Genomic DNA, 14,488 nt, shown 5'->3' on the forward strand with positions numbered 1-14,488 from the left:
GTTCCGATCAGCCAATAGAATGCGAGCTCAATCTGATTGGCTGATTGGATCAGCCAATCGGATTGAACTTGATTCTGATTGGCTGATTACATCAGCCAATCAGAAAATTCCTACCTTAATTCCGATTGGCTGATAGAATCCTATCAGCCAATCGGAATTCGAGGGACGCCATCTTGGATGACGTCCCTTAAAGGAACCGTCATTCGTCGGGAGACAACGGAAGAAGAGGATGGATCCGCGTCGCCTGCTTCAAGATGGACCCGCTCCGCACCGGATGGAAGAAGATTGAAGATGCCGCTTGGAGAAGATGTTTGCCGGTCCGGATGTCCTCTTCTTGCCGGATAGGAGGAAGACTTTGGAGCCTCTTCTGGACCTCTTCAGCACCGGATGATGGATCGCCAACCCCCGCTTGGGTTGGATGAAGATGTTGGAGCCAGGACGGATCGGTGAACCTGGTATGGTGAAGACAAGGTAGGAAGATCTTCAGGGGCTTAGTGTTAGGTTTATTTAAGGGGGGTTTGGGTTAGATTAGGGGTATGTGGGTGGTGGGTTGTAATGTTGGGGGGGGGTATGGTATGTTTTTTTTTACAGGCAAAAGAGCTGAAATCCTTGGGGCATGCCCCGCAAAGGACCCTGTTCAGGGCTGGTAAGGTAAAAGAGCTTGTAACTTTTTTAATTTAGAATAGGGTAGGGAATTTTTTATTTTGGGGGGCTTTGTTATTTTATTAGGGGGCTTAGAGTAGGTGTAATTAGTTTAAAATTGTTGTAATATTTTCTTATGTTTGTAAATATTTTATTATTTTTTGTAACTTAGTTCTTTTTTATTTTTTGTACTTTAGCTAGTTTATTTAATTGTATTTATTTGTAGCAATTGTGTTTAATTAATTTATTGATAGTGTAGTGTTAGGTTAATTGTAGGTAATTGTAGGTAGTTTATTTAATTAATTTATTGATAGGGTAGTGTTAGGTTTAATTATATCTTAGGTTAGGATTTATTTTACAGGTAAATTTGTTATTATTTTAACTAGGTAACTATTAAATAGTTCTTAACTATTTAATAGCTATTGTACCTGGTTAAAATAATTAAAAAGTTGCCTGTAAAATAAATATTAATCCTAAAATAGCTATAATATAATTATAATTTATATTGTAGCTATATTAGGATTTATTTTACAGGTAAGTATTTAGCTTTAAATAGGAATAATTTATTTAATAAGAGTTAATTAATTTCGTTAGATGTAAATTATATTTAAGTTAGGGGGGTGTTAGTATTAGGGTTAGACTTAGCTTTAGGGGTTAATACATTTATTATAGTAGCGGTGAGGTCCGCTCGGCAGATTAGGGGTTAATAATTGAAGGTAGGTGTCGGCGATGTTAGGGAGGGCAGATTAGGGGTTAATACTATTTATGATAGGGTTAGTGAGGCGGATTAGGGGTTAATAACTTTATTATAGTAGCGCTCAGGTCCGCTCGGCAGATTAGGGGTTAATAAGTGTAGGCAGGTGTCGGCGACGTTGAGGGGGGCAGATTAGGGGTTAATAAATATAATATAGGGGTCGGCGATGTTAGGGCAGCAGATTAGGGGTACATAGGGATAACGTAGGTTGCGGCGGTTTACGGAGCGGCAGATTAGGGGTTTAAAAAAATATGCAGGGGTCAGCGATAGCGGGGGCGGCAGATTAGGGGTTAATAAGTGTAAGGTTAGGGGTGTTTAGACTCGGGGTACATGTTAGAGTGTTAGGTGCAGACGTAGGAAGTGTTTCCCCATAGGAAACAATGGGGCTGCGTTAGGAGCTGAACGCTGCTTTTTTGCAGGTGTTAGGTTTTTTTTCAGCTCAAACAGCCCCATTGTTTCCTATGGGAGAATCGTGCACAAGCACGTTTTTGAGGCCGGCCGCGTCCGTAAGTAACTCTGGTATCGAGAGTTGCATTTGCGGTAAAAATGCTCTACGCTCCTTTTTTGGAGCCTAACGCAGCATTTGTTTAAACTCTCGATACCAGAGTTAAATTTATGGTGCGGCCAGAAAAAAGCCCGCGGAGCGTTAACAGCCCTTTTACCGCCGAACTCCAAATCTAGGCCTATATTCCTACATTGGAGAAGACTAATTTATATACCACTATCATAGCAGCTGAACTGTAAAACTGCCTTACAGAGAGGCTATTTTCTGCAGAATTCATACCACAATCTGTTATGTAACAATATGGTATTAATTGATACTTAGTATTAGTCATTTTCGCTAGTTGTAGCAAGCGATATAATAGTAACCTTTTAACAGCCCGTAACTAGGAGTGGTTGCAACAAGTTTGGTATTGGCCAATCAGGAATATCCATAGTTAATTGCTCCACATTACACTCTGTGAGTGCTTGACGTTTACGTTACGATTGTGCTGAACAGGGATCATTTGAAATTACATGTGTTAAAGCACTACATACATCACACGTAAATGCTGCATACTTAACATTACTTAATCGGCTCTGGGTATCTAGAATACGCTATACATATATTTGTATGGCATATGATCGATCAAATGCCAGTGTTGATACATAGTATACAGAGTGTACACCTGGCAGCATCTTCTAGCAGATTGTCACAAATTTATTTTGTGCTAGTGGATGGTATATTACTATACATTTTATAGTTTGTATTATAAAGAGCGAAACCGTATTTTCCATATTGATTGATTTGATCCATTTAACTACTTTAGAGTCTATTACAGGAATATTAAAATTCTTAATGGGGAATTGTGACTATACTAATATTAAAGCCTTACTATACTAAATATTGTTCCCTCAAGTATTTTCTGTAATTCACAATTGCCAGTGTTGTGGTCATTTTATCATGTGTGTTACCCTTATTTTAAAGATTTTTTGAATAAAGGTTATATTTTTAACCCTTTCTGGAACTTTACTGCCCAACAGTCTGGGCCCAGAGTGCTACAATTGCATACTTTATGTGGGGCTACCTTTTTGCTCACATTGTTGGTTCATGCACAAGCACCATTTCCTCCTAAATATTTGTTATTAGATATATATATTATCCATAATCTGATATAACACACCAAGGGGGAAGAGCCTAAATAGTGCCATTGTTTGTTTGTTTTTGTGAATAAAGTTAAATATGAAATACGTTTATGTCTGTTAGACCCTTTATACTATATTTCTGATCACGTTCTCATCCTGACACCTTACTTAAAATTAGATGTACAAATTTATTTAATTTGGTTACATGCATACATGTTAGACCTATCTCCAATAATTGACCAGGTCAAATTTGCTATTTAACCCTTAAATGATTCTATGGGGCCCATTTAACAAGCTCCGTAGTTATGTTATCAAGTTATGAAGCTCTGAGCAGGCGGACAGGAATCGCCGGAAAGCAACCCGATTGAATACGATTGGGTTGATTGACACCTCCCTGCTGGCAGCCGATTGGCCGCGAGTCAGCAGGGGGGGGGGGGGGCGTTGCACCAGCAGCTCTTGTGAGCTGCTGGTGCAATGCTGAATATGGAAAGCGTATTGCTCTCCCCATTTAGCGAGGTCTTGCGGACCTGATCCGCACTGTCAGGGGCTATAGCTTAAACAGAATATCCAATAGATCTCCCTTTTGCTCAATAGGTCTTCTACATTACCTCCTCTAGGGTTCACCTTTAATTTTTCAATGATATTCCAAGACAAGGAGGCTGTATTCCTATTACTCTATAAAATGTCTTGCTAGTGGTGTAAGTTTGGTTTCTCTTTTTTGTCTAGTATGGTGCATAGCTTCATATAGTGATATGATATTTGTCAAATGTTCTCTGATCCTCACCCTGGCCTCTTGTCATTTTACCAACATACTACATAGATGGCACTCTTCACAAGTTATGAGATAGATTAAATGTTTTGTTCTGCAGTTAACACAGGTCTTGATTTCTATACATTCACCTGTCACCTTTGTGTGGAAACTATTGCCTGGTCTGACATGTTTACAGGCTTTGCAAGTACTATAGCTGCATTTATATGTGCCTTTTGCTTCAAGCCAGGAAGATTTAGGGGGACCGTGTCATTGTAGAGTTAGTGAGACTATATTCCCTGTAGTTCTCCCTCTGCGATAAGAGAAATTACACCCTTTACTTGTAAGCTGTCTCAAGTTGTCATCTGCTGTAAGCATCAGGAGATTCCTGTGTATTATATTGCAAATGTCTTTATACTCCAAAGAGTAAATTGTAAAGTGTGTTTTTGTTTCTTTTTATTAGGTATCTTACTCCCTTCCATATCTTGTATTAAGCTTTTTCTTTCCATTTTTACTACCTGGGTTTTAGCCCCCTTAATTATCCTATGTGAATAACCTCTAGTTTTACTCTCCCCAAAGTTTTACTCTCCCCAAAGATGTAGGACAGCTCCCACCAGCCCATATGTAAGTTGGCATAGGAGGGGGCAAATTTTGCCCCCATTGCTGTCCTACACCTTTGAAGATAGAAAGTTCCATTGTAACTAAAGTAATTGTGTGTCAGGAGATATTCGATAATATTCAGTACATCATTTTGAAAACTATAAGATGTGGCCCTCTCTGGTCAGAAAATATCTAATGGCCTGTAAACCTTTTTCGCAGGGTATGGTACTATACCAAGAGACTACATCTATTGTGAGCCAACTTGACTCTTCTGTCCATGTAGTTTTTTCTAATATCTTAATTAGATGTTTGGAGACTCTTAGATAGCTAGAGAGTTTGAGCACCATGGGTTGTAATATGGAGTCTATCGATTCATTTACAGGCTCCAGAAGGGAGCCTATGCTCAATATTATGGGCCTACCCTTCACATTTTCAGTGCTCTAATGCACTTTGGGCAACATATGAAATATGGGTGTCTTTGGGTATAAGTTTAGTAAATAAACATATGTTGATCTGTCTATGTACCCCTCACTTAATTCTTCATGTAGTAGGTGGTTTAGTAGTGTTTGAAAAAAAAGTTTCACTGGGTTTGAGCTTAATATTTCATAACTGGTGGTGTCTGCAGTTGTCAAAGCGCTTCTTTATCATAATCTTGGTTATCCCAGACCACTATACTGCTACCCTTTTTTTTAACAATTATATCTTTCCTAGCTTCTAGTCCTTTTAGTGCTTTTTTAGTTCTTGTCGGTTGAGGTTATAATGTTCCACTCTAGAGTGGAACGATTCTAAAATGTTCCCTCTGGATTGTATGGGGTAAAAGTCAGATATATTTTTAAAACCCACATGTCTATCAGTTTCTTCAATGGGGTGTATATTTTGTTCAGACTTCAGATCCCTACGCACTTCAGCAGTGCATATATCTGTAAAATTCAAAAGATGTTCCCGTGTGGGTGACTCTTGTGCACCTGTCATTGATATAGTTGTGTCTAGTGCTGTTTCAATCTCTGTTCCTTTGTTGCTAAAATGTTTCTTTAACGTGATATTTCTTATTAGTCTGTTGACATCCATTAATGTCTCAAAGAGATTGAAACTAGCACTAGGCACAACGTTAAGCCCATCATTTTGCACTCTCTCTATTGCTGTTAGAGGAGAGGTAGATAAATTACTAGTGTATGTATTTCTCTCTGCCCCTGGTCGCTCGTAATTGGTACAGATTGGGGAGGGTCTGTAGTCCCAGATTGGTTGCCTAACAATTCGCCTGATTGGTTATCTGATATTTTCCCTGCATACTGGGGTTTGGTTTGGTTAGGCCTGGGGCTAAAAAAAGCTTGTTCTAATTTATTTTTGTCTGATTCTGAGTGTGATGTTGGTATCTGTTGTGGTACTATGTACTTATTAAAACCTGTTTTCTTTTTTGTGCCTGTACGCAAACTATTATCTAGTGGTTCAGTCAGTGCTGGTTTTTGAAATCTCGGACCACCCATTTGTCTATCTTGATTTTGCCAAGTTGCATTGGTTGGTGGTGCAGTCTTGGCTGAAGCATTATGTTGAGATGGTATGTCTGTACCAACAGCCATCTCTTTTGCTGTGTCTTCAGCAGATTCTGCTTCGTTATCAGAGAAGGTTACATGTCTACCATTTGATATATTTCTACGACCCTACAACTGAATCTGTTGTTATTCCTAAAGTTAAATGACCTTTCTTTCTTTTGCCATACATGTACAGTATTAGTCCAGTAATCTGTCCAGTCTGTTGCTAAACTTCACTGAAATTATCTCTTCAACTGATTTTTCATTTGTATCATACAATATTGTTTCAAATACACTATATTCTGGTTTTTGTTTGTGCACATTTAATTGATTTTGCAGGAAAGTTATTTTATGCCTAATTTCCAGTAACAATCTCTCTTTAAAAGTTATGATCAAGTGCATCCGACGGAAAGAACATTCATCCAGGACTTGGTTCCACTCATCCTTAAATGCCATATCATCAACCTCAAAAGTTGGAAATGTATTTATTTGTAGTCCTCTTGGGATCATTTTTAGGTTGAGGTATTTTTTCCAGAGTCCACTTGTCCAGTTTTATTTTGTTCTCTTTGAAAAAAGAAATAAGTATATTTTTTACTGCTATCATTTTGTGATAAACTGAGAATATAAATGCATAATATGCTTCACAGTGTATTGAGATTTGCATTGACAGATCTTGTTGTAGATATAAGGAAATATGCTAAGTATTGCAAGTGTATATACACTGAAAGTATTAGTGAGCAGCTAAAAGGCTGCAGCAATAAGACAATGTTTTAGTATCTACAGTATAACAATACACTGTAAGGCCTTAGGATTCTGCTGGGTAACGTATAACATGTATAGAATTACAGCATCAGTAAATTAATTAACTAAATATACTGACTTTGTGTTATGATATATGTTAAGATAATCAAAGTAATGAGCTGAGTAATTAATCAGGTGCACACAATTATTTTAAAAGCACACAGGATATTTAAGACTACAGGGAGGAGAGAAGGTTCATGTCTTTGAATACGGCTCATGGAGCTGAAACGCGTTAGACAGTTTGTCTAAGTGCTATCCTGTTTATTACTATCATTACACTGCAATGCTGTTTTTAAGGAATATGAAATAAAAGTTGTTAAGTTGTATGGAAATCGCTATGTCTGGGACATTCTTTTTGCTGTATTAATGGATTCTACTGGTCACCAGAGTCCCCTGTAAGCTGTTTCCCCTATTTTTGCAGTTGCCATAATACTAATATCAAGAGGAGTCAACAAACACCAGCGCAATGAACACCACGCTGAGGGAAGCAACCAATTCCCAGGGTGAGTTCCCCTCTAGATGCGGTGTTACACTACACTTGTTCCCCTTATTTTGCACATTTATTTTTTCACATTGATCTCATTGAAACTTAGTGAATTGCTGTTAATCATAGACGCCAACCTGCTGACTCGCCACTATAAGTGCCCCATTCTACCTACTACCTCTTATATTCTATTTCCCCTGATAACGGTCTGTTCCTTATCCTACAGGTTTGTTGTTTATGTGTGTATGTATACATATGTATTTATGTGTTTATATGTGTATATATGTCTGTAAATACACAAATACACATATAAATATATAAATGCATATGTACACACATATAAACATATATATGTTGCATTTTGAGATTATTGTACCTACAATAGTAAAGAAACATTGAAGAATGTATTAGTACAATCTTCAGGTTTTGGTGGCTCAACCACAATAAAACCAGAGAGATGGAAATATTTTAGCTGCTCATGTGATTTTTTTAGGGCATAAACCACCATTTAACTATATGACATAGTTATGTCACTGGTTTAATAATGTTAGTAAAACAGAGGTGAGCCAAGGGTATTAGGAACCTAGATAAAAAAGATATTTTGTTACCTGCAAAATTAAAATAAAAAGTCATAGCACACTGGCAACCAGGCCTGGACTGGGACTAAAAGCAGTACTGGAAAATTTAGAGACTAGCCCTATTTTCCATTGACTAAGTATAATGCGTACTCCCCATTTTTCAAAAAGGTGATTACTGGGATACTCCTTCCCACAATACATTTTTTTCAGAATTATATTATATTAGTTTGTAATAAATAAAAACGGCTATATTGTTGTTATATAGGCACCCTAAAACCCAACTGCTGCAATTCCTTGTGCATAGCTTTCTTCTCTTACACTTCTGTGTACCAGCACTGTTGTCTGGGGTAGAGGTAGAATAGCCATCCAATTAGTATGCTACCTGCATAGCCAGTTTTTTTAAGGTCAAGGTCAATGTATTCCTATCAGCTAATTAGCATGTAGGGGTGAGGAAATAGCTGTAAGCCTGTGATATTGGGACCTCTGCAGATCTGGTATTCCCTCCTCCTTACTGCTTAAACTGGTTGCCTATCTTCACACACAGCACACAGACTTCATCTGCTACTATGGAGGAACAGCCCATTCTCTACAAGTTTAGCTGCACGCAGGCTCTAATAGAAAGAGAGGGAATATTTTAGCAGAAAGGCAAGCATCATGCTGGAGTAAATAAAGCTCTTCTCCCTATGGGTCACCCTATAACCTTGCTCACTCAGAAAAGAACAGTTTTCAGGCAGTCTGTGGATACTCACATACCTGCATTATTAAGACCACAACAGCACAGTAAGTAGTTTTTTTTTGTTTTGTTTTTAATATATGTAATTTTTAAGAGTATAATTTAAAGGTAGAGACTGCCAATTGAAGGTGACTTTGCTGAGCTTAAAGAAACACAAAATGTAATGACTTTCATAGTTTAGTTCTAACAAAACAAACAGTTTTAAGAGACTTTTAATTTACTTCTGTCACCAAATGTAATTTGTTTCCTTGCTATGCTTTTCTGAAAAGCTTACTTAGGTAGGGTCAGGAACTGCAATGCACTATTGCTTGTTGGTGATAGGTGGCTAGTGTACACACATATTGGCTCACCAGATGTGTTCAGCTAGGTCTTAGAAGTGCATTAATGCTCTGGAGCTGCCATTTACTATGTGTTTAAAACTTTTTACAGGGATTAAATACATAGAAGCAATAATGTAATAGTAAAATGCAAATCACATTAGTGCATCAGAGTCATAAAGTATATTTGCAAGCCATGTTAAGGTCATACAAATACAAGCACACACACATCTGCTAGTGCCATAAATACACACACAGCTGCCAGTAACATACACATAACATAACTGCCGGTGCCAATACCCACACAAAACTACACTAAACTGCCAATGCCACCCCCTCTCACAAAACTCTAGACACTCATAGAACATATCTTGCTCTTCTATCTGAATATCTACCAGTGAATATTCAAAGCACAACAGGAGCAATAGGGGTACAAATCATGTTTAATAGCAAATGAGAAAGACCCTTCCAAAGTAGAAACACACAAAGGCAGCAGAACAACATATAAATACATTACAAATGAAACAGCATTTATTTATAAAATTGGGGAACCTGAAACTCAACACTAAGTACCAGAGAAACTACTAGAAGCAGATGACTTATACTACTGTACCAAGACCAACATGTTCTCAATGCTATGTATCATTTTAATATTAATGTAATTGTATACAATATAAAGCAATATTTTAATTATTAAAAATTTATTACAAATTATTAAACATACTGTAAAAAATAAAGATATATTCTATGGATTATTTATACTATTTCACAGAATGTTTAATTATTTGTAATAATTTTTTTATATATATTTTATATGTAATATTTTAAGATTACTACGTTTTCATGTGCACTAACACGAATGCTTTAAAATCTAAATCACAAAACACATATTTTTCATTCCTATGTTCTTCACATATATGTACTTTTTATTAGTTAATATATATTTCAATATATATCTGATACTGTTCATGTAAAATACATAGCTATACCTATATATACCTACAGTATATATCTATAGGAATATATAAACAGGTATACACAAATATATAGAGCTATATGTATTTTTTTTTTTTTTTTAAAAAGGACATTTTCCTGCAAGTGAAATATTAATATTTCATGTCGGGTTTAGTGCTCTTAAATATACGCAGTCAGGTTAGGTTAGCTCGCAAATATGGGTGTTGTTTTTTATTGCATTTCACACGCTCCATTGAAGTCTATAGGAGAAGAAGTTAACAGGCAAGATCATTTTTTTATCGCACATTGGGTTTACGCTCACATGCAAACTTGTAATATGAGCACAACCCGATGCTCAGAAAAAGCCTCTGTCTAGCGTAGTTTATGCTCAAGTGGGAGCGCTTAATTGTGCTCCACTCGCAATCTAGCCCTTTATGGGGTGACTGTAAGATAAAGATAATTAATTACTGGTTACTATATTATACCTGCATTAGAAGGCATTAGATAAGCATTTATTGTGTGTGTGTGTATATATACATATGTATATATATATATTTATATATACACACACATAGTACATTTAGATTTTGGAAGTAAAAATATGCAGGTAACCTAATATTTAAATAGGACCAGACTAACAAAATAGAGGAGGAAATGGATTTAGGTGTACTTATAGATAACAAGCTAAAAAATAGGTACACAATGCAATGCAGCTTCTAAGGCTCATAACAGACTAGAGGCAAGGGAAGAAAGCATAATACTGTTGCTATATAAATCCTTGGTAAGACATCACCTTGAGTATAGAGTGCAGTTCTGGGGACCAATTTCAAAGTTCAGATTAAGTTCAGAGAAGGGCCACAACACTTAAAAGGGGAATGGAGGATTTAGACTACGAGGAGAGGAAAGCTAAACTTGTTTACTCTAGAAAAAAAAAAGGCTCTTGAGAGGTGACATGATTAATTTATATAAATATATTCAAGACCCATGGGAGAAGCTCAGTTGATTCCAAGGCTAGTGTTTGTGACAAGCGGTCACAATTTAAAGGGACAGTATACACCAATTTTCATATAACTGCATGTAATAGACACTACTATAAAGAATAAGATGCACAGATACTGATATAAAAATCTAGTATAAAACCATTTAAAAACTGAGAGTTTCTCAGTTTAGCTCTGTTAAAAAGTAGCTAGAACACCCACTGCAAGTGGGAAATAGCAGACACTCCCCCTTCTTCTGCATATGAAAAGACCCTTTACACAAACAGAAGCAAGCTGGAGTAGGTATACGTCGGTATTGTTCTAAAACTTTGGGGCTTGGTTAGGAGTCTGAAAATCAGAGCAATGTTATTTAAAAATAAGCAAAACTATACATTTTTAAAAAAACTAAACCTGTATGGGCTGTAGAAATGGCTCATCTACAAAACATTTATTCAAAGATAAATCAAGTGTATAATGTCCCTTTAAGGCTAGAGAAAAGGACCAGCAACATAAACATTTTAACACTGTAGGAGCAATTACTGCAATTAAATTCTGGAACTCCTTGCCTAAAGAGGTAGTTAATTCCAATACCATAGATACAGTTTAACATGGCTTAGATACATTCCCCTTGATGCAATTGAAAAACAATTTATTTGTTAAATTACAGGGCAAAGTAGAATATTGCAACATGATTCCATTATGCCTATATAAACATTTCACAGTGGCATTTTCAGCTTAATGTCCTGTTTAGTTAACAATATTACCTTTGCCAACAGCAACCATACATTTGTACAGGTACAGGTAATTTTCCTCTCAATACTCTGAGAATTGACAGCTAAAGTTCCAGATAACTACCACAGACTACTTTAAGTAAGAAAAACACTATGACAAACTTGTTTCTTAAAGGGCCACTAAACCCAAAATCTTTCTTTCATGATTCAGATAGAGAATAGAAATTTAAACAACATTACAATTTACTTCCATTATTTATTTTGCTTCATTTTTTAAATATCCTTAGTTGAAGAAAAGGCAATGCACATGGTGAGCCAATCACACGATGCTTCTATGTGCAGCAACCAATCAGCAGCTAGTGAGCATATCTAGATATGCTTTTCATCGAAGAATATCAAGAGAATAAAACAAATTCGATAATATAAGTAAATTAGAAAGATGTTTAAAATGGCATTCTCTTTCTAAATCATAAAAGAAAAAATGTGGGTGGCATGTCCCTTTAAATCAGTGGTTTGTCAGAAGTATCATATATTGCATCCAGTATGCCTTTTCCTGACCCATAAGTAATTTAAAGGGACATGATACCCAAAGTTTTTTTTTTTTTCTATTACAGAGGTTTTTTTTTTAAAATGAATATTCCTGTCTGAAAAATATATATATTTATATATATACATACAAAGCTTCACACACCTTGCAACACAGTTTAGTAACTCACCTGTAACTGGATTGAAAATAAAAGACAAGTGCATTACTAAGCTGTGTTGCGAGGTGTGTGAAGCTTTGTGTGAATTTGGAGTGCAGTGGTAAGACTGTATATATATATATATACTGTATATATATATATATATATATATATCATTTTTTAAATTTTTTTTTTACAAAACTGATTTGTTTTAAAATGCTAAAAAGATTTTTTGTTCTCATGAACGTTTTAGAGTTATCTATTAATAATACTGTACATAGCTATTGTGAGTGTTGGCTAAAGCCATTTGGTTTACATTTCTGAACAAATGCCTCATTTAGCGGTGATTGTTGTTACCTGTGATGTAATATTAAAGCCCTTCACCTTAACAACTTGATATACCAGATAAGAAGAAGCTACTGTTGGGGCACAAAAGGACACACTTTATCTATTTCGGTATTTGCCAGGGAAGTAAATATAACAAGAAAACATCTGACATGGGCAAAATATCCAGCATGAACTGGCACTCAAACAAACACATTTGAATCCAGGAAATAGAACATGCAAAATAATAGGTTATTTATTTGCTAAAATCCCCCCAAAACTAATGTTTTTCCCTATTAATGTAAAAATTATCTATTAATAATCTAACATAATAGCATATTATCAAATCTCTTTTATAATTTGTTATATTATCCTCTATTCAAATTTAAAGGGACACTAAAGGCAAAATGAACATTTCTTGATTCAGATAGAGTGTGCTGTTAAAAATAAATAAATTCTTATTTACTTTCATTATCAAAATTTGAGCAACCATTTTCTATGCACACTTTCTGCACATTTTACAGTATATGCGTTTTATGATTGGCTGGTGACTGTCACATGATACAGGGGGCATGGAAAAATGGAAGTAACTTTAAAATTTGCCAGAAAAATTCTACTACCTATTTAAAAGCCAGATCAAGTGTTATTTCATTGTCTTTTTATTATTAATTGGTTGAGTATGCAATTCTACTGTATTTAATGGTCCCTTAAAGATAATTCTGATGGATTATCTGATATGATGGATCAAATTAGTGAATTTGTAACCTTGAACATTGAGATTGTGGGGCCGATTTAGCAAGCAGTCAATTGACCCCAATGCATCTGTTTCTGCTCGAGCCATCAGGCTCGCCAGAAACAGGAGTTAAGAAGCAGCGGTCTTAAGACCGCTGCTCCTTTACTAGTCCACTGCCTCTGAGGCTGCGGACATCAATCTGCCCGATCGAATACGATCGGGTTGATTGACAACCCCTGCTAGCATCCGATTCGCCGCAAATCTGCAGGGGGCAGCATTGCACAAGCAGTTCACCAGAACTGCTTGTGCAATGATAAATGCTGACAGTGTCTGCTGTCGGCATTTATCAATGTCTGGCGGACATGATTGCTACAGTGGATCATGACAGCCAGACATTTGATAAATCGGCCCCTGTGAGCTTAGTAATGTAAGTGTACACAATTTAAAAGGCACTCTTGTGAACGAGGTTGAATGGAAGCTCATACCCCATAAAAACCTGTTCAAGAAATCCCAATCTCGTTAATGGGGCTCTTAGGCAGATACAAAGCAGCAAGGCAAGTGTTTTTCATAGAAACTCAAAGTCGCCATTTTGTTTCCAGTTTTTGCAAAAATGTAAACAATACAAAACCTACAATTTGAACTATATGTTTGTTCAACCATAATTAACCTCTTTCACATTAAGTACATCCACACTTATTATATATCATTTTTAGAGGACAAATAGTACATCAAATATTTATATATGAAATATAATTTAATATGAATAAAATCTAAGTAAGTGCTAGAAATAAATAATTTAGCTTTCCAAACACACATACACATTTTTTATTGTGAATATCATAATCCTTATTGCAATAAAACACCAATTTTTATATTCTGCAATGCATTACAATTCCGATGGCCGACAGTTGGAGGTCCTGCAAAACTTCACCGGCCTTGCTGGGCTCCCGGAACTCAGCGTTGGACCGGAATTGAGTTCCAGTCTGCTGCTAGTGGCCGATCGTCGGAGAATTGGCAAAATCTCTCCAACCTATACAGGCTCCTTGAACTCAGCACCGGACTGGAATTGAGCTCTGGTCCACCGCTACTTAAAAGGGGTGTTAATCGAGTAGGGTGCAAGTTAATCGAGTAGGGTGCAAGTGATCAAGTTGGCCTTTTAGTATGCTGTCAGCAATTATATGAGGCACATATGGTTACCACTTGTTTGGGGGTGATAACTTCTGGGAGGAATGGGGGACACTTAAAATTTGCTCATTCCTCCCAGCAGGTAGCAC

The sequence above is a fragment of the Bombina bombina genome, chromosome 3 (genome assembly GCF_027579735.1).
Source record: "Bombina bombina isolate aBomBom1 chromosome 3, aBomBom1.pri, whole genome shotgun sequence".
Lineage (NCBI taxonomy): Eukaryota > Metazoa > Chordata > Amphibia > Anura > Bombinatoridae > Bombina > Bombina bombina.